The 20,364-nt window shown below is 46.8% G+C and overlaps 1 long non-coding RNA gene across 7 annotated transcripts in view; it reads right to left on the minus strand.

Moving 5' to 3' along the window:
- Positions 1–3,057: 3,057 nt before the first annotated feature.
- Positions 3,058–20,364, minus strand: part of LOC135975224 (uncharacterized) — a 53,726-nt gene continuing 36,419 nt past the window's right edge. For 6 of the 7 annotated variants that reach the window (XR_010592158.1, XR_010592157.1, XR_010592153.1 and 3 more), the window contains 2 exons: positions 5,567–5,733; positions 3,058–3,195 (listed from right to left, as the gene is read on the minus strand). This is a non-coding gene — a long non-coding RNA (uncharacterized LOC135975224). Of the gene's footprint in view, positions 3,196–5,566; positions 5,734–15,445; positions 15,542–20,364 lie in introns of those variants that run through there. The other variant, XR_010592155.1, reaches the window with a different exon arrangement.

Below are 20,364 nucleotides of genomic sequence, written 5' to 3' on the forward strand. Positions count from 1 at the left end.
AGACCAATCAGCTTAATTTTGTTACCTGGAAAGATAATGGAGCAAATAATCAAAAAATCAATGTGTAAGGACCTAGAAGATAGGTGATACGTAACAGTCAACATGGATTAGTCAATGAACAAATCATGTTAAACCAACTTAATATCCTTCTTTGACAGGATAACAAGCCTTGTAATATAACTCGCCTTTAGCCCAAGGCTTTTGATACCATCTCACATGAACTGCTCATAAACAAACTAGGGAACTATCGCTTAGATGAACCTACTATAAGGTGGGTGCATAACTGGTTGGAAAAGCATACTCAAAGAGCCATTATCAATGCTTCACAGTCAAGCTGGAAGGGGATATTAAGTGGGGTCCCACAGGAATCTGTCCAGGTCTACTCAATATCTTCATAAATGATTTGTATAATGGCATGGAGAAGACACTTATAAGTCTGCGGATGATACCAAGCTGGGAGGAGTTGCAAGCACTTTAGAAGACAGGATTAGAATTCAAAATTATCTTGACAAACTAGTAAAATGGTCTGAAATAAATGCAGTAAAATTCCGTAAGGACAAATGCAAAGTACTACACTTAGGAAGGACTAATCAGTTGCACAAATACATAGTGGGAAATAACCGCCTAGGCAGGAGTACTGCAGAAATGGATCTGGCTGTTATAGCATGAATCACAAACTAGACATGAATCACACGGCCCTTCCTGTTTTAATTTCAAACTTACTTCTCCGGGGAAGCTCAGCTCAGACACAGCATCTAGTTTGTCAATGAAATTCCTGGGCTTTATCCCCATTTATGCTATGACCCCTTCACACTGCTCTGGCAGTATATTGGGGACTAAGTGTGAGTAAATTACACCTGCACCCACTTCAAAGCATTGTACCACCACCAAAATGGTGTAAAGGGGGTTTAGTGTAAAGGAAAATTAAACCCCTTTTGGGTTTTTTGCTCTGTTTTGTATGTCATTTGATCATTAAGACAAAGAGATCGAGGTGGCCAAGATCAATGTCAGAAGGCAATGTATACTTAAAGACACATTTCAGAGTGGTAGCCGTGTTAGTCTGTATCAGCAAAAACAACGAGGAGTCCTTGTGGCACCTTAGAGACTAAATTTATTTGGGCATAAGCTTTCGTGGTCTAAAACCCACTTCATCAGATGCATGGAGTGGAAAATACATTAGGCAAGTATATATACACAGTACATGAAAAGACGGGAGTTGCCTTACCAAGTGGGGGGTCAGTGCTAACGAGACAATTCAATTAAAGTGGTATGCCAACATTTTTATGGCTGACTTAGAACAACGCTTCCTCAGCTCTCGTCCCCTAATGCCCCTACTCTACTTGCGCTACATGGATGACATCTTCATCATCTGGACCCATGGAAAAGAAGCCCTTGAGGAATTCCACCAGGATTTCAACAATTTCCGCCACATCATCCTCAGCCTGGACCAGTCCACACAAGAGATCCACTTCCTGGACACTACAGTGCAAATAAGCGATGGTCACATAAACACCACCCAATACCACAAACCTACTGACCGCTATACGTACCTACATGCCTCCAGCTTTCATCCAGACCACATCACATGATCCGTTGTCTACAGCCAAGCCCTAAGATACAACCGCGTTTCCGCCAATCCCTCAGACAGAGACAAACACCTACAGAAACTCTATCAAGCATTTTTAAAACTACAATACCTACCTGCTGAAGCGAAGAAACAGATTGACAGAGCCAGAAGGGTACCCAGAAGTCACCTACTACAGGACAGACCCAACAAAGAAAGTAACAGAACGCCACTAGCCGTCACCTTCAGCCCCCAACTAAAACCTCTCCAGCGCATCAACAAGGATCTGCAACCTATCCTGAAGGATGATCCCTCACTCTCACAGACCTTGGGAGACAATCCAGTCCTCGCTTACAGACAGCCCCCCCAACCTGAAGCAAATACTCACCAGCAACTACACACCACACAACAAAAAACACGAACCCAGGAACCTATCCCTGCAACAAACCCTGTTGCCAACTTTGTCCACATAGCTATTCAAGGGACACCATCATAGGACCTAACCACATCAGCCACACCATCAGGGCCTCGTTCACCTGCACATCAACCGAGGTGATATATGCCATCATGTGCCAGCAATGCCCCTCTGCCATGTACATTGGCCAAACCGTAGAGTCTCTACACAAAAGAAGAAATGGACACAAATCAGATGCCAAGAATTAGAACATTCAAAAACCAGTCGGAGAGCACTTCAATCTCCCTGGACACTCAATAACAGATGTAAAAGTGGCAATTCTTCAACAAAAAAACTTCAAAAACAGACTCCAATGAAAAACTGCAGAACTGGAATTAATTTGCAAACTGGACACCATCAAATTAGGCCTGAATAAAGACTGGGAGTGGATGGGTCACTACAAAAACTAATTTCCCCCTACTGTTACTCACACCTTCTTGTCAACTGTTTGAAAAGGGCCACCCTGATTACATTGGCCTCGTTACCACTACAAAAGTGATTTTTCCTCCCTTGGTATCCTACTGTTGAGAAGAGCCCACTTCCACTTTAATTGAATTGTCTTGTTAGAACTGACCCCCCACTTGGTAAGGCAACTCCCATCCTTTCATGTTCTGTGTATATATTCTGCCTACTGTATTTTCCACTCCATGCATCTGATCAAGTGGGTTTTAGCCCATGAAAGCGCATTCCCAAATAAATGTTAGTCTCTAAGGTGCCACAAGTACTCCTCGTTGTTTTTTTTAAAGACCCATGTATACTTAAAGACACAGCAGCTCATTTTTACAAAAGCAAGAAATATGTTTCAAATGCGAGAAGTACAGTTTGTTACACGGATTTGATTGCTGATAGGAAGATGGAACAAGCAAGCTGGATTTCTAGTAACACCATGAAAGCACCAAAGAAATATTCACATTTCCACAGGTAAGTGAGGCACTCGGAGTCCTTTATCCGACAGATTCCTCATGGGAAGTTAGGGAGCACTGAAACACTTCTTCAAAAGCATCCAGAAAAGGCTCAGTGATTTCGTCAACTGTGACATGTCTCTGGAGTTCTTCGCTCAGGGAGGTGACACCCGTCCCTTCGAGTCCACAAGGAACAATGTGATCAAACCACGTAAGATCTGTGCAGCAGTTCAGCGCCAGCCCATGAGAGGTTATATGCCTTCCACAATGGACACCTGAAAAGCAAAACATACATGTCACCTCGTTCAGTGCTATGTACCACACACCACCCCTCCCCCAAAGCCATCTTAAATGTCAGATCCCAAGGCCAGAAGGGACCATCGTGATCATCTAGCCTGATCTGTATAACACAAGCTACAGAACTTCCCCCAAATAACCCCTAGAGCAGATCTTTCAGAAAAACATCCAATCCTGATTGAAAAATTACCGGTCATGGACAATCCACTACAGCCCTTGGCAAATTGTTCCAATGGTTAAATATCCCCTTCACACTAAGACTCCTATCCACCTTACCACATAAGTTGCCCAGCTGATGAGGCACCAATGCTGTAGTGCTTATCAGCAGCGAGGGCACTGAGACCATAGCCTATCACGTTCACCAATACGGTCTCAATGTTTCCTTGTACTCCCCCACCATCTGTTCTCTCATCTTACACTTCAACTGTAAGTTCTTTGGGGGCAGAGACCTGCCTGTCTGCACTGTATTTGTTACTGGGGTTCCCAGGCTCTATTATAATACAAATCTAGCCCAGGGCACTCAGTTCATTGTTATTGCAGAGACATACAGGCATGGTGTGCAGTCCCTCATGAGGAAGTGAAATTCTTGTAAATATCTGCTTGTTAACTGGGCAAATCCTGCCTATTAGCAGGATTGGCTCTGGTAGCGAATGAGGGCAAAGGACAGCATGATGTGCCTGTTCGCAGTCATACAAAGTAGATCCCTGATTTTCCTGCTTTGCACTGCACAACAGGAGAGCTGGGATTCTACACTACTGTACTGGGACCATTGTTTTTAGAGAATCATAGAGCTTTACAGTAGCAGAAAATGTCCAGGAATTATTAAGGCCCACGTCCTGAAAGATTTACACAGGTGCACAATTTTAGTCAGAGGAGTAATCCAATGAGATTACACACACGAGTAATGGTACACACGTGCAAAACTCTTTCCAGGACTGAGGCATAAAAATGTAGTGCCTAGTGATTTACAAGTAACCTCTAAGATCATTAGAATTGAGATTAGCGTGCGGGGGGATCTCTATTATTTCAGTATGTGGACTGCCTGTAGCCACACTCCATGTATAATCAGGTCACTCTACCTGCTATTTTCCATGGATCTTTCACACAGCAGCACATGAAAGGAGAAGCAGTTTAATAAAGGCTACGCTACGGCCTTGTCTCTGCTAGAAAAGGATCTGCCAGTGTAACTATACCAGCAAACCATCTTAGTGGAGGTGCCGTTTATACCAGGAAGAGTGCATTTGCTGGTATAATTTATATCAGTTCCCTAAATGAAATAAACGATATCAGCAAAAGCATGGTTTTGCTTGTATAACTGCATCTACATTTGTGCTTTTGCCACCACCATCAGGTCAGTTATGGGGTGTAATTTTTTCCACGCTTGATAACGTAGCTACACTGGCAAAAATTTTAAGGGTAGATCAGGTCTATACTGTCAAAAACCTCTAGTGTGGACATATTTATATTAGTATAAAAGTGCTTATTGGATTTCCCTGACCAGGATAAACGATACCAGTATAAACACCGTTATAACTGTGTCTCCACTACCGCTTTACTGGCATATCTACGTTAGTAAAAAATCACACCCCAAACCAACACAGCAATGCCAGTAAGACTCATTAGAGCAGGGGTCTCAAACATGCGGCCCGTGGGGTTATTTTCTGCGGCCCGCGAGCTCCTCGCGGGCCCCCCTCAGCGTTTACCTAGAGCGGCTCCGGCCCAACGCGCACTGGGGGCAGGGCAGGCTCCCTGCCTGCCCACCTTGCCCCCACGCCGCTCCGGGAAGCGGACGGAACCTGGGGAAGGAGGGGCGCAGGGATGTGTGTGGCTGTTGCTTCGGGCACCGCCCCAGCAGCTCCCATTGGCCACGAATGGAGAACCACGGCCAATGGGAGCTGCTGGGGGCGGTGCCCGAAGCAACAGTCAGACACATCCCTGCGCCCCTCCTTCCCCAAGTTCCATCCGCTTCCCGGAGCGACGCGGGGGCAGGGCAGGGCAGGAAGGCAGGCAGGGACCCTGCCCTGTCCCCGGTGCGCGTCAGGCCGAGACCCACCACCCGAACCCCTCCTGCAGCCGAACCACCTGCCCTGAGCCCCCTGCCTCACCCTTCACTCTGATCCCCTGCCACACCCCTCACCCCTCCTGCACCCCACACCCCAACTCCCTGCCCTGAGCCCCCGCCACACCCCTGGGGGCAGGGAGGGGGCAGAGTTGGGGTGGGGATTTCAGGGAAGGGGTTGGAATGGGGGCAGGGAAGGGGTGGGAAGAGGTGGGGCAGGGGCGGGGCCTCGTGGAAGGGGTGGAGTGGAGGCGGAGTGAAGTCTGACTGTATAGTGCTACCCAAGTTACCTGTGTTGACTGGATCACTGTAAGGTCATTAATGTAGCAAAAGCCTGCCCCCATGGCAGAACGAAGTCCAGCAGTCCCAAAGGTCAGCCTGCAACAGAGGCGATCCCGCAGCTCCTTGTTCATCCCATTCCGTACCAGGATTTCAATCTGCGCTTTTGTTTTAGGGTCTGCAAAAGAAAAACGAAGGTTCTGTTCCCACTGCTCAAGGAGGATCTGATGGAACAATTACTGCTGCAGTGCAGTTTGTGTTACAATAATTCTCACTAATTCACAGGATAGGAAGAAGTGGTCTCTGTATCCACAACCCAAGCTCTTTTAGAATACAAGTTCTATGTTGGTGTAAGAAAGGATCATTCTTTGCTCTAACCTTTGTCACTTCTAACATGTTCTCTATTCAAACATATTTAACAATGCATAGGCTTGGAAGTAGTAGATTTTTATTGGTAAATGTCAATTTCACCATATACACACAAATCAACACAAAGATTCCCATCTATAATAATCAAAATGTACATATAGGCAAAGAAAGAAAAATGCTGCTTGAGAACTTGCTAGAATTTGAGTCAAGGCTCAAATTTACTTTGTATATTTTGACAAGTGATGTTGACTAGTTGTGTTTTAGCAGTTACAAAGCTTTAACTTTCTGAATCTCAACATCTACAGTGATTATTCTTCGCTGACCTTCCTATTGTCTGAAATACCCCATAATTTCCTGCCGCTGTGAAAAGTTATAGATTAAAGTCAGAAAAATGCTTAAAAAACAAACATTTTTTATATTATCCATCAAACTGACAAAGTCAAATTCTGCCAGGTCTAATTAAGCAGGACTTAATTATTAAGGAAGTGAATTGTACTCCAGAAGATGTTCCTTTCCAAAGTTAAGACCCAGAACCAGACAGCTTAGAATAGTTCATATTTCAAAGAGTTGCAACAAAACTGCTTGTCAGCTGCACCAGGAATTGGGAATTTTAAAAGACTTGAGTAAATTTTCAAAGGCACCTGTTAGTCTGTGGGAGTTGGGCTCCAAGGGTGCCTTTCAAAACACTACCCGCTACAGTATTAGGTAATCTTATTAGTTTCTAACGGCTAACGCAGAACCATTCCCTAGTGCTTTGTCCAGTTTAGCTGTAAGTTACTCAAGCAGAGGATATGCCGTGTTGTTGTAGCTGTGTTGGTCCCAGGATATTAGAGAGACAAGGTGGGTGAAATGATATTGTTCATTGGACCAACTTCTGCTGGTGAGAGAGACAAGCAGAGGAGTCAAGCAACAATTGAGTCGGTGTCACAGTCAGGACATGTTCGGGATATTCAAGTTACATTCAGCCTCAGAAATGTGGTTTGGATCTGTGAGTACCCACAATAGTCAAAAAAAGGATAGGACAAGATTTGTTTTTATGTAGGGGAATGTAAATATGAATGCACACGCAGCTTCAGTGTCTCTAAGTAGTGACAAAATTACTACTGTCGTGTACCAATAATTTAATCAGAATTGTAAAAAATATTTTAAAATATAAAACCCAGCATTCATGCAATGTGAAGACTGCACAGTTCATTATAAACTCTGGCATTGCAAAGCAGAAACTGCAGTTCCAACAGCAACTTTTATTGCTTGATTTGAAGCAAGGCTGAATTATATAAATTAGAGGTTTATCCAGAAGAAGAAAAGAGTGTGGTTCTCAAACTATTTAGTGGTGACCCCTTTCCCATAGCTAGCCTCTGAGTGTGACCCCCCCTTATAAATTAAAAACACTTGTTTACATATTTAACACCATTATAAATGCTGGGGGCAAAGCAGGGTTTGGGGTGGAGGCTGACAGCTCGCGACGCCCCATGTAATAACCTCACGACCCCCAGTTTGAGAACCCCTGGTGTACACTGTATTTGCACTACATGGTACATATGAACCATTTACTCTTTGGGGTAAAGTATTACTGCTCATTACAAAAGGCACATCTTTCTATGTCTTATGCTGCACAGCAGCTCATTAACATTGAAGTTGGACCCTTTTTATTTCTAACTGTGCAACCTCAGCATGTTTTCTGCATTGATTTTCCTAGTGTTTTCTGGGGGAAGCTGGAAGTGTGGAAGCTGGTTTTAGAAGACATGTCTCCAACTTACAGGCTCACTACTCCATAGCTATTCCATTTGCAACCCTTACAAGTTCTGCTTTCTACTGTTGAATTCCACAAACCAATACGTGTGCACTTCCATATTTGTATTGCACTAGCATACATAGTATAGTCAAGTGTGCGTGTGTAAACTTTATTTTTCTACTGCACATATCCAACATTCAATTTTGAATGATTGAACAAAATCTGTTTTGATTTAATCTAAGCAATGGAAGTCATCCTCAATAAGCACAAAGTCCTTATCAACTTTTACGCTTCAGAGCTCAGCTGTTTCTTTTTACAATTGGGGAACGGGGAGGAATGTTTCACTCTCACCCAACAGTCAAACTGTCAAATGCAATTGGACTTTGGGTAGAGACCAGTATGGGAAGTTTACAAGAATGCTGCCAATTTAAATTCTCTAAAATAGACTTAAACAGCATGCTTTGATTTGGTCTCCAATTCCTTTAATAGCGTATTTCTTCTCCCCTGTCTACATTTATGCAAATCTTTTCTGCAAGGGAGAAGTTTTGCAGAAGAACAATGAAACTGACTAGACAAAATAAAAAAAGATTGAGAATTTTTTTTGCTAGCTTTCAAATTACAGTATTTTTAGGTGTGACCTGTCACTATAGTACATACAACATTCAGACAAATGATCTTTCAAATCATGTCCCTTTAAACCTACAATTAGAAAATTCTATATAAAAAAAGATGCAATTGAAACTAGTATGTAACTTTAGAGTCTAGCCACACACTTATGCACATGATTAACTTTACCAATGGAGTAGTCCCACCAGACTTGAAGTGTTTCCAGAATTGGGCCCATAACCATTATTTATATTATAGTAGCATCCAGAGGCCCCAATAAGAATCAGGGTGCTATCTGAACATATAAGAAGAGGTGGTTCATACAATGAGGAGCTTACAAACTAGCTTAAAACACGATGCAACAAGTGGGCATAAAAGAAAGGAATGAACTAGATAATCATAGGGGTATATGGTCACAGACTAACCATATGCACAATTTAATAGCTCAAATCATTGTGCTGAGATATTTTGTGGGTTTTTTTTTAAATTCAGAGATTGAAAAAAAAAAAAATAAGATTAGCATTCCTCACTGGCCACGTACCAAGTGAACTATAATAGAAACAAACAGTAGCCAGACAATTTAATATTTTTAAATAGGTCAGAAAATCCAGGTCAGAATTAGAGACTGTATGCAAATATTTGCCATTTATAATGGCAGAAGGACAAGATGGGAGATCTCTGTATAAGCTTGAAACTTCTCTCACAGAAGTTGGTCCAATTACCTCTCGTACCTTGTCTTTCTAGTATGGGCACTGACACTTAACCAGAAGAATGACTCCGAGGTCCTTGTATGTAACCATCATACAACTGAAGACAGTGTCAAACTCTCTCTCATGGTCAAAAGCCTCCAATCCATTGTCCAACCTGTTACTTAGAAAAATCCCATTTGATTGACAGTGAACGGACTCATCATTATGCTTGCCAACAAGTGGTCCATTATTTCAAAGATTCATGCTGATGATCAATAGGGCTATTGAACAATAATTGACATGCTCCTCATTGAGTACCCATTCTGGGAGGATATTTCCTTCAAAATACTTTCCTTCCATGACAGAAAAATCCAGTTAGATCTAAATAATTTAACTGGGCTTAGATATATTCCCTACCTGATTCCTCAAAACCAGTACAAATCTACCCCAGGAAAGCTGAAACTGCTTTTATTTGGTCAAGGTCCCCACTGCTGTTTTTAAACTGCTGGCAGTACCTTTTTCTGCCTCTGCTAGGATTATTTGTATGGCAACTAACAATGTCTAGTTTGTTGCTTCTTTATTATGGAATTAGATTAGACCCAACTGCTGAAATGACTGGGGATACGAGTGAAATTAAATGCAGCGCATTTTACCAAGGACTCTATGGTATGTCTACACAGCTGCCGGGAGCGAGTCTCGACAGACTCACACTTGCAGGGCTTGGGCTAGTGTGCTAAAAATAGCTGTGTAGGCACTGCTTTGACATTTGGGCTCCCTAGGCTCCACAGGCCAAACCCGAACAGCCACACTGCTCTTTGTAAGCATGCTAGTGGAAGCCCCACTAAAACAAGTCTGTCCACGCAGGCTACAAGAATTGCTCCCAGAAGCTGTGTAGACACACCCTCCGAGGTCCATGTCAACTAGAAAGGCTTGCAATAAAATTAAAAGCAAATCAGATTAAAAGTTGATTTTGTTTAATGGCCTAGTCTCTAAGAGGCCAAGTATCCATGAGTTTTATCTGGACGCAGAGTCAATACGTGAATATCTCTGGTAGCACACTTCTACAGAAACCACAAGAACACAGAAACAACTTCCTTTGAAATAAACAGTAGTTGGATGAAGTCAGCTGCCCAGCATGTTTTGCAACTAACTATTTTAAATTTAAGTTTGATTCAGTTGGGGTTGGTCCTGCTTTGAGCAGCGGGTTGGACTAACTGACCTCCTGAGGTCTCTTCCAACCCTAATCTTCTATGATTACAAGTGAATTTGATGACACAGAAGTAGGTTTGTTGTCTTGTTACTATGGAAGTCAGCAACAAAAGCCTCTTTCTTAAAGAGGCATTAATTTGGAGTTATCAAGAGCGTAATTTAAATACTGTACCTAACCTGCAGTTGTATCCTCACAGGCAGGCCCTTGTACCCACCTGGAGCCCTACTAGTTCAATGGACTCTAAAAGTGATCTGATAGCAGATCTGTTAGCTTTAGCCAATATAATTGTTACTCAAGAAGCTTGCTAATTGGTGCACATTAGAGCAGGGTAACAGTAATGGAAGACTTAAGTTACAGGACGATGGACCTTGATGGCAGGGAGGAAGTTTGAAGAAATCTGCAACATCCTCTACATTCTCAAGTAGGCCACGCAACGTGCCTAAATAGCTTCATAGCAACATTGCGATTTGTGGTTCAGGACACCCAGTTAAAGAGCAACGTCTTGTTTCATTCTCCAGAATGAGGAAGCTCATGACTTTCACTGAGACTATGTGGATTATCTTAGTGACCAACTGTCACTTACTACACAAATTAGGTTGGACTCAATTTTTTTGTTTGTTTTTAAACCTTGGCTTAAAAACAAACAAGTTATGCTGGTGCAATATTATCGCTGTGGTAGAACTGAAGTGAGGAAAGTCAAAGTTATGGTTCCAACTTCAACAATAACTCAGCTGCACTAAACACAAGTCAGATACGAATGGGTAAACTATACAAATGCAGTGCTACCAAGATTACCCAAAATGCTGCTTCCTGAAATAGGTATCATAGGACATGACCTATAACAGGGCTCGGCAACGTTCAGCATGCGGCTCGCCAGGGTAAACACCCTGGCGGGCTGGGTCAGTTTTACTTACCTGTTGACGTGGCAGGTTCGGCCGATCGCGACCCCCACTGGCCGCGGTTCACCGTCCCGGGCCAATGGGGGCGGTGAGAAGCTGCGGCCAGCACATCGCTCGCCCGCGCCACTTCTCGCCGCCCCCATTGGCCCAGGACGGCGAACCGCGGCCAGTGGGGGCCGCGATCGGCCGAACCTGCCGCGTCAGCAGGTAAATAAAACTGGCCCGGCCCGCCAGGATGCTTATCCTGGCGAGCCGTGTGCCGAAAGTTGCCGACCCCTGACCTATAACATTGACCATTCCCCTCTATTATCCAAAAATTAGATTCACTGTCCCCCACTGTATCAAACAATGGATGTTATATACATGTATGCAAGGGGACTAAATGGATTGATGCTGTGGGAAGATATAAGATCCAGCTATAGCACTGAACATGAAAAAACCCTACAAGTAATTATATTGAGCTCAGCTGCCTTTGAGCATTTGATACACACCATGTTTACTACAGAGCACCCATTCACCAGGACTCTCAGACAGCAACATCTCTCAAAAACTGATGTTCTGTCTGGAGCAGCTGTTCAGACAAAGCACTCTGACAACAAGAAGTAGTGTGGTATTAATTAACTGGAGACTTCAATTTTTATCAGTTGTCAACCAAGAGTACACTTTGTTAACGCTTGGGACAATTTTTTACAGGCATTTAGCAAAGTGAATTTTCAAGTTAAGACTGGATTTTTCCGCCTACCTACCTGAATTTAAAACAATTCAGGAAGATGTTCAAGGTCAGAAACATTTAATTCAAATTAAAGTGGATGCAGTGACCCAGGTACATTATACTTTAAACAAACTACAGGGAGGAGCCAGCCAGAGACTCCAGCTAGTAAAAGTGACCAAAGAAGGGACCCACAGACGCAGATATCATCAGAATTTTCTAGTTTTGACTGGACCTTCTCCACTCTGTGCTAACTGGCTATTTGTTCCAATGCTTCCCCTCCCCCCATTTTCATCTCAGCCTTATACCGGCCTTTCCTGGCCTTCACTTCGCCCCTGCAATGCACATACACCATTTGTCCTTTAAAGTTATTCTATGCACAAGGTAAATATGGATGGCCCCATTTTCAGAGCTGCTACAACTGACTTGAATGGGAGCTGCAGGTGCTTGGAACACCTTTAAAAACTTACGCCAAGAAGTTACTTCCTCGGTGAACCTTGATGTAAAATTTGGGCCCCTTTAACAGACTTTTAAAGAACGTCAATAAGGCATTCTGAATACACTTCAGCTGAAAAACTAGCTTCCCTATTTCCTTGACATTTCCCAAGACTTTCTTAAAGATTTCTCCACACCTCCTGAGGTTTGGCATCAAAGACACTGAAGAAATACCATGGTTGGTGAATAGGGAAAATTCTTTGGGGTTGCCCCTTTCTCTATCTCTCCCCCCCCCCCCCAAAGAGAAGAGTTTAATCAGTCACCTCTCCCCACAAGGTCATATGCTCTACAAGATCATCAGGATCTTGTCCGTGGTACATTTCCTCTAGGTCACTAGGATATAGCAGGTTTCAGAGTAGCAGCCGTGTTAGTCTGTATCCGCAAGAAGAACAGGAGTACTTGTGGCACCTTAGAGACTAACCAATTTGAGCATAAGCTTTCGTGGGTTACAGCCCACTTCATCGGATATAGCAGCATCTGAATTGACATCTGTCCACTTCAGGGATAGTCCTTCAGTACACGTTCTCTGGAATTCTTAATCAGGATCAGTGTGCTTACAGTACATTTGGTACAGTCAAAATACATGTCTGGAAGGAGGTGAGGATTGGATAGGGTGACCGGACATCCCGATTTTATCAGGACTGTCCCGATATTTCCTTGTTTGTCCCGCGTCCCAACCGACGTGCGGTCGGGACACTGGACAAACAAGGAAATGCTCCAGAGCCCGGAAGTGCTCGCGCCCCCCCTGCCCCGACTCCACCCCCTCCTCCCCCGACTGGCTCCCTCCCCGAATCCCCGCCTCTTCCCCAGGCTCACCATTCCTCCTCCCTCCACAAGCGCTGGAGGGAGGCCCGGGAGGCGCGGGGCCGGGGTGAGTAAGAGTCCGGCCTGGCCCCGAGCAGGCAGGACTCAGTTGGGTGGTTGGGAGAGGAGGGGGGCGGCCCGCGGGGCCAGGCGGCGGCTGTTCTTCCCCCCGGGCAGCGGGACTCGGGAGCAGCCGCTGCTGCAGCTCCCACTGCCGCGGGGGGAGGAAGCGGCCGATGGCCAAGCTCGGCGGCTGCGGCTCTGGCGCCTGGGCCCAAACCCCCCGAGCCGGGGCCTGCTGCAGGGACCCAGCAGCGCGCACGCTGCGCCCAGCCCCTGGCCAGTCGCGTCTGGGCTGCTGCCCAGCTGGTGCTATCGCGCAGCAGCCCCGGGGCGGAGGCATCGGCAGCCCAGCCCCGTTAGTTCCCCTGCGGAAACCGAGCGGGACGGGGGGGCTGGGGTCTGCTGCCCCCACTCCGGGGCCGCTGTGGGATAGTACCAGCTGGGCAGCAGCCCAGACACAACTGGCCAGGGGCTGGGCGCAAGCAGCGTGCGCACTGCTGGGTCCCCGCAGCAGCCCCCGCTCGGGGGATTCGGGCCCGGGCGCCAGAGCCGCAGCAGCCAAGCTTGGCCATCGGCCGCTTCCTCCCGCCACGGCAGTGGGAGCTGCAGCAGCAGCTGCTCCCAAGTCCCGCTGCCCGGGGGGGAGAACAGCCGCCGCCTGGCCCTGCGGGCCGCCCCCCTCCTCTCCCAACCACCCGACTGAGTCCTGCCTGCTCGGGGCCAGGCCGGACTCTCACTCACCCTGGCCCCGCAATTCCCCTGCGTCTCCCGGGCCTCCCTCCAGCGCTTGTGGAGGAAGGATTTTTTTTTGCCCCGCCCATGTCACCCTCCCCCCCCCTCCCCCCGCGTCCCGATATTTGACTTGGGTGATCTGGTCACCCTATTATTGGACAGTTTCAGCTTTGTTATCTATATCAGACAAACTAAGAGAAGACAGAGTCACATTCATCCCCATCATGCTATCTTGGACAGACTGCAGATAAAGTATTACATACACAGTGAAGGAAACAGGTGAATAAAATGGGTTAAAAGGAAAAAATAGGAGGGAGCCATGGTCAAAACAAAAAGAGCTCAATGGACACTACTAGAAGGGCAGTTTCAGTGCTGTGAAAGGGTGGAAGTCAGACTGGAAGTGATCCAAGTACAGTAGGTTATTTTGGGAGAAGTGGCTGGATAAAAATAACTGATGTGCTTCAGAGCCCACCTAGACTGAAGGTTCTACAAAGATGGTGAGTATCAGGAAATGCAGTACCATACATCTATTTCTGATTTTTGGACAACAGGGTTAAGTCCATCTCAGTTGTAAGTACACTGAAATCAGTAGTGCTGGTCCAAGGATGAATTCACACCAAGGAGCTTCTGGGCTTACCCCTGAATTCCATGAATAATGTTACATCAGTATTGGATTTCACCTGCCAGCATTAGTCTCACCCTCTTTACCACCACCTCTCAGGATACCAGATAAATCACCAGAGAGTACTGAACTGTCAGGGCTCAGCCCTGCTGGGTGTAACATATACAAAGACCAGCTTCCAGTGGAGACAAGTTTAATACAGAGCCCATGGCTAGAAGGAGGTTCCATTTTGTCTCACTTAGTATGGCTGCGGTCAACACATCACGGTGAATCTCAGTATAAAATTTCAGCTAAACAGTTAGTGAGTCTAGCCACCATGTGTGATGCCTTAATAATGGCTGTTTAACTCTAGACACCAGTTGGCAGACAAGACCTGGCATAACTCCAACACTGGTTTTAACTGACCTTTGGTTAGTGCTCACTCAAGCTGTAGTATTGCAAAGCCTCCTTACGTGTGACGTTCCCCTGGTGTTATCCGGACTGGTGATCTGCTAGGTCACTCCAAACCTTGACTCTGGGGGCCAGCCTGACCCTGCTCTGCTGTGAGAACCCCCACTCCTGGGCTGTTCACATACAGCCTCTGGCATGTAAACTGCTCCTTGGATTGTGCAACCAAATGACACTAGCCAATATCTCTGGTCCCAGACACAATCCTAGAAACCTTCGTCTTGCAGTGTCCAGTTATGGCCACTGGATGCTGCAAGCTTATGAGAGTTTGTCAATTTAACAAAGCAATTGATATGTACCAGGCTTTTACCCCAAGGGGACTCTCTGACATGCTTCAAACCAAACGCACTGCTTCAGGTAGAACAAACAGATTTATTAACTACAGAGATAAATTTTAAGTGATTACAAGTCAAAACATAAGTCGGATTTGGTCAAATGAAATAAAGGCAAAACGCATTCTAAGCTGATCTCAACACTTTCAATGTCCTTACAAACTTAGATGCTTCTCACCACAGGCTGGCTGGTTGCCCTTCAGCTAGGCTTTCCCCTTTGATCAGCGCTTCAGTCGCTTGGTGGTGATGTCTGTAGAGGGAGGTGGAAGAGAGGAAGAGCATGGCAAACGTCTCTCCCTTTTATCATGTTCTTTTTTCCCCTCTTGGCTCTGCCCCCCCACCCCCCTTAAGAGTCAGGTGAGCATTACCTCATCGCAGTCCCAAACTGACCAAGGAAAGGGCGGTGACTTACTTGAGAGTGCAACAAATCCTTTCTTGCTACCTAGGCCAGTGTCCTTTGTTCCTGTGAGGCTGGGCTGGGTTTGTCCCATACATGCCCTGATGAGGTATGAACTGCCCCTCTGCTCTTGGAGAGTTTTTGTCTGGGCTTGTTTTAAGCTACGAGGACACATTTTCAGTCTCATAACTACATACATAAAATTACAACCTATAACATTACTAGAACAATAATTACTATAACATTACAACAATGCTCAGTGCATCATGAGCCTTCCAAAGACACCAGACATGACAAACTTTGCATAACACACTATCATATTATAAGGATGAACATGGGGGTGCAGGGTGTTCCCTCGAGGTACAGGATGTCACATGTATTCAAGAAATGAGATATCTGGGTGTGCATGCAGTGCAGAGTACATTTTTAAATATAAAAAAGAATTTGAATTTGCTGCAATTACATTGGCCAGTTTAAATGAACTATAATGGCCCTCCCCTATCCTCCCCTGATGACATTAAGCTAGGCAATCTAAGCCCTCATTATTTAACTGATCACTGGTAAGAATTCTTTGCCTCCTCTGGCTGTCCATCCACTGTGGCCCCCACACTGGGATCAGTGGACAAGTCCCTTGAGAGTTGAACATTCTTGAAGGCTGAATCTTAATTTGATACGTGGAGGAGTCTCTGCAAGTATTTTGGGTATAGAAAGGTATGTGATTGGGGGGTGGGGGGCAGATGCTATGGAAAGCCTCAACTTGCTCCAAATCCCGACAGTAGAACCTCGGCGTTACCGACACCTTGGGAATGGAGGTTGTCCGTAACTTTGAAATGTTTGTAACTCTGAATGAAGCTCCGGATCCAGCAGCTGACACTCCAGGCCACGCTTCAGCAGCAGCTGAGCTGCTCCCTACACAGCCCCTGCAGGAGTTTGCAAGCTCCTCCCCCTACCTACAGAGGTGTGTCTGAAAACAGCCTGTCCCCCTCCCGGCGGGAGGTGGGGTGAAAGCAATGCAGACCCAGCGCTGCTCCTGCTGCCTTGGACTGGCAACCCCAGTGTCTTGCTGTAAGTGGCTGCCCGGTGCGTGGGGGTGGGAGTGGGGTGGAGACAGAGGGCCCAGATGTGCCTACCTTTAAGATGTAATACAGGTACAGTACAATATTTGCTTTTTTTGAAGCGGGGGGGGGGGGTGTCTCTGCTGCTGCCTGATTGGTTACTTACGGCTTCACTTGGAGTCCGGTTGACCGTAGGGTGACCAGACGTCCCAATTTTATCGGGAGTGTCCCGATATTTCCTTGTTTATCCCGCGTCCCGACCGACATGCGGTCGGGACACTGGACAAACAAGGAAATGCGCCGGAGCCTGGAGCCCGGAAGTGCTCGCACCCCCCCCGCCCGCCCCGACTCCACCCCCTCCTCCCCCGATTGGCTCCCTCCCGAATCCCCGCCTCTTCCCCGGGCTCACCATTCCTCCTCCCTCCACAAGCGCTGGAGGGAGGCCCGGGAGATGCAGGGGAAGCGCGGGGCCAGGGTGAGTAAGAGTCCGGCCTGGCCCCGAGCAGGCAGAACTCAGTTGGGTGGTAGGGAGAGGAGGGGGGCGGCCCGCGGGGCCAGGCGGCAGCTGTTCTCCCCCCCGGGCAGTGGGACTCGGGAGCAGCCGCTGCTGCAGCTCCCACTGCCACGGGGGAGGAAGCGGCCATGGCGCTCGGCGGCTGCGGCTCTGCCGGGCCTGAATCCCCCGAGCCTGGGCCTGCTGCGGGGACCCAGCTGCGCGCGCCCAGCCCCTGGCCAGTCACGTCTGGGCTGCTGCCCAGCTGGTACTATCCCGCGGCGGCCCCGGGGCGGAGGCATCGGCAGCCCAGCCCCGTTCATTCCCCTGCGGGACCCGAGTGGGACGGGGGGGCTGGGGCCTGCTACCCCCACTCTGGGGCTGCCGCGGGATAGCACCAGCTGGGCAGCAGCCCAGACGCGACTGGCCAGGGGCTGGGCTCAGCGTACGCGCTGCTGGGTCCCCGCAGCAGGCCCCGGCTCGGGGGGTTCGGGGGCGCCAGAGCCGCAGCCGCCGAGCGCCATGGCCGCTTCCTCCCCTGCGGCAGTGGGAGCTGCAGCAGCGGCTGCTCCCAAGTCCCGCTGCCCAGGGGGGGAGAACAGCCGCCGCCTGGCCCCGCGGGCCGCCCCCCTCCTCTCCCTACCGCCCGACTAAGTCCTGCCTGCTGGGGACCAGGCCGGACTCTTACTCACCCCGGCCCCCGCGCTTCCCCTGAGTCTCCCGGGCCTCCCTCCAGCGCTTGCGAGGAAGGTTTTTTTTGGCCCCGCCCCCTGCGTCACCCTCCCCCCCTTCCTGATATTTGACTTGGGTGATCTGGTCACCCTAGTTGACCGGTCAGTCCGTAACTCTGGTGTTCGTATCTTTGAGGTTCTACTGTATTTAAAAGTCCAGTGATACGTTCTGCTCTATGAAATGGGATACTGTATAGAGTATGTTGGCAGGAGGCCAGAAGTCTACTTCAGGGGGGCCTTTTGCTTGAAGTATGGAAGTGTGCTTGCTTGTAGTTTATTAGTTTAGTTATTACAGAAAGTAGGTTGGGAAGGGGAATATTTTTAAATCTTGCTTCTCCAGCCCTCTGCAAACAACACTGCAGGTAACAAGGGACAGTCAGGGCTGTTTGAGGTGCCCCATCCATTCAGAAACTCAGCATAAGGACAGCGTTGAGGCAGATGATCAAAGAGGCAAAGGATATGATGCTCAATCACTCCTCCTCCCCCACATCTTTTGCTGGAGGAGGACGACAGAGGGCCCCCCCCCAACATGTTCATGTGTATGTATTAAGAGCCCTGTCCCACAAAACTCATATTCAGTGGCAGCAAGTGGCAAAATCTGCCGCCATATCCCTTGGTACTACTGCCTCTTTTACATCAGCAGGGGACAAAGCTATCTGAAAAAAGTGAAGTATTTAGAGAAATACGCTGAAGGGAAAGTTGAAGGACAAAATGATCACAGAGCATTCTCACCCAGAGTGTCCTTGGATTAACAGGATAGGGAGAGTCAGGGCAGAAAGAAGGTTGAAAACATTATTTAAATTAACTGTTCAAAATTCTGTTTCCTACTGTTGTAAACGTGGCTATAGTGACAACACAGGAAGCAGATCTGTGGAGGAAGAAGATGAGACTCTGAAAAGGACACCTGCCCATTTACTTAGAGCAGAATTGCCCCATACATGAGAATAACCTCCATAAGCTATAGGAAACTGAGTTTGTACTTCCAGTTTTCACCTACTCATATGCCAGGGCAAGGAGAGGGCAGGACTGTCCTCCCTAAGAGTCTGGAATGGGGCTCAGTCCTTTAATCGACACATTTTATGAATGGTAGCAAGGAGGCTCAGTACCTGTGCACTGCCTCCTAGAGCTCACTACAGGAGCCATGCCACCACAGTGGCCCTTACTATTGCTAAACATCCACTCAGAAGCGGTCCCTCACATTGCACTGGGGAACGCCTAGTTTGCGATTACTAATTATATCCGGTTTAACAGTTTATAAAGTTATATTGACTATAGCACCACCAATTTGTATGGTACTACCTAGAAAAGGTTCTACCCCCTGGAGTCTAGCATTTACCCAAACAAAACTACAGATCATCAGACCCTTAGATTATAAAATACTTAAAGTAGAAAACTGGTCGTCTTACTTTTATAGCACTGTTCAGACTTCTTAGTTTATACAGTGTTGTAAGGATCCTTCTATTTTATGAGGCACCTTGCAAAGCTTTTTAGCTCTCAAATACAGAGGAGAACCAGTTCAAGAGACAGAAATGAAAGTTCCTTCCAGGCATCCTGTAACGAGAGCATGGAGTAAGGAAGCCCTTTCAACACAGTTGAGCAGTGAACACCCTGAACTCGATGTGGTGGAGTAATTTTTGATAGTTATTTCTCTCAAGCTGGAAGAAAACAATAGTCACTGAAAATGTGCAGATGGTAAACAATGAAGAGGACAGGTCACTGATACAGAGTGATCTGGATTGCTTGGTAAACTGGGTGCAAGCAAACTGTTTTTAATATGGCTAAATATAAATGTGTACATCTAGAAACGGGCGGGGGGGGGGGAGTGAGCCAAAAACTTACAGAATGGGGAATTCTATCCTGGAAGCATGATTGTCCACCACAACCTCCAAATCATTTTTCAGTCAGCTGAACATGAGTTCCCACTGTGATGCTGTTTCCAAAAGAGCTAATGCAATCCTGGGATGCACAAACAGGGGGAATCTCAAGTAGGAGTAGAGATGTTATTTTATCTCTACAGCTGGCAACAGTGCAACCGATCCTGGAATACTGTGTCCAGTTCTGATGCCCGCGATTCAAGAAGGATGTTGATACACTGGAGAGGGTTCAGAGACTTGATTAGACACCAAGAATCTACATAGGGAAATAAATATTTAATAGAGGGCTCCTCAATCTATCAGAGAAAGGTAGAACATGATCCAATGCTAGAACAGGGGTCGGCAACCTTTCAGAAGTGGTGTGCCAAGTCTTCATTTATTCACTCTAATTTAAGGTTTCGCGTGCCAGTAATACATTTTAACGATTTTAGAAGGTCTCTTTCTAGAAGTCTATAATATATAACTAAACTAACTGTTGGTATGTAAAGTAAATAAGGTTTTTAAAATGTTTAAGAAGCTTCATTTAAAATTAAATTAAGAAGCAGAG

This window comes from Chrysemys picta, chromosome 13 (assembly GCF_011386835.1).
Source record: "Chrysemys picta bellii isolate R12L10 chromosome 13, ASM1138683v2, whole genome shotgun sequence".
Lineage (NCBI taxonomy): Eukaryota > Metazoa > Chordata > Testudines > Emydidae > Chrysemys > Chrysemys picta.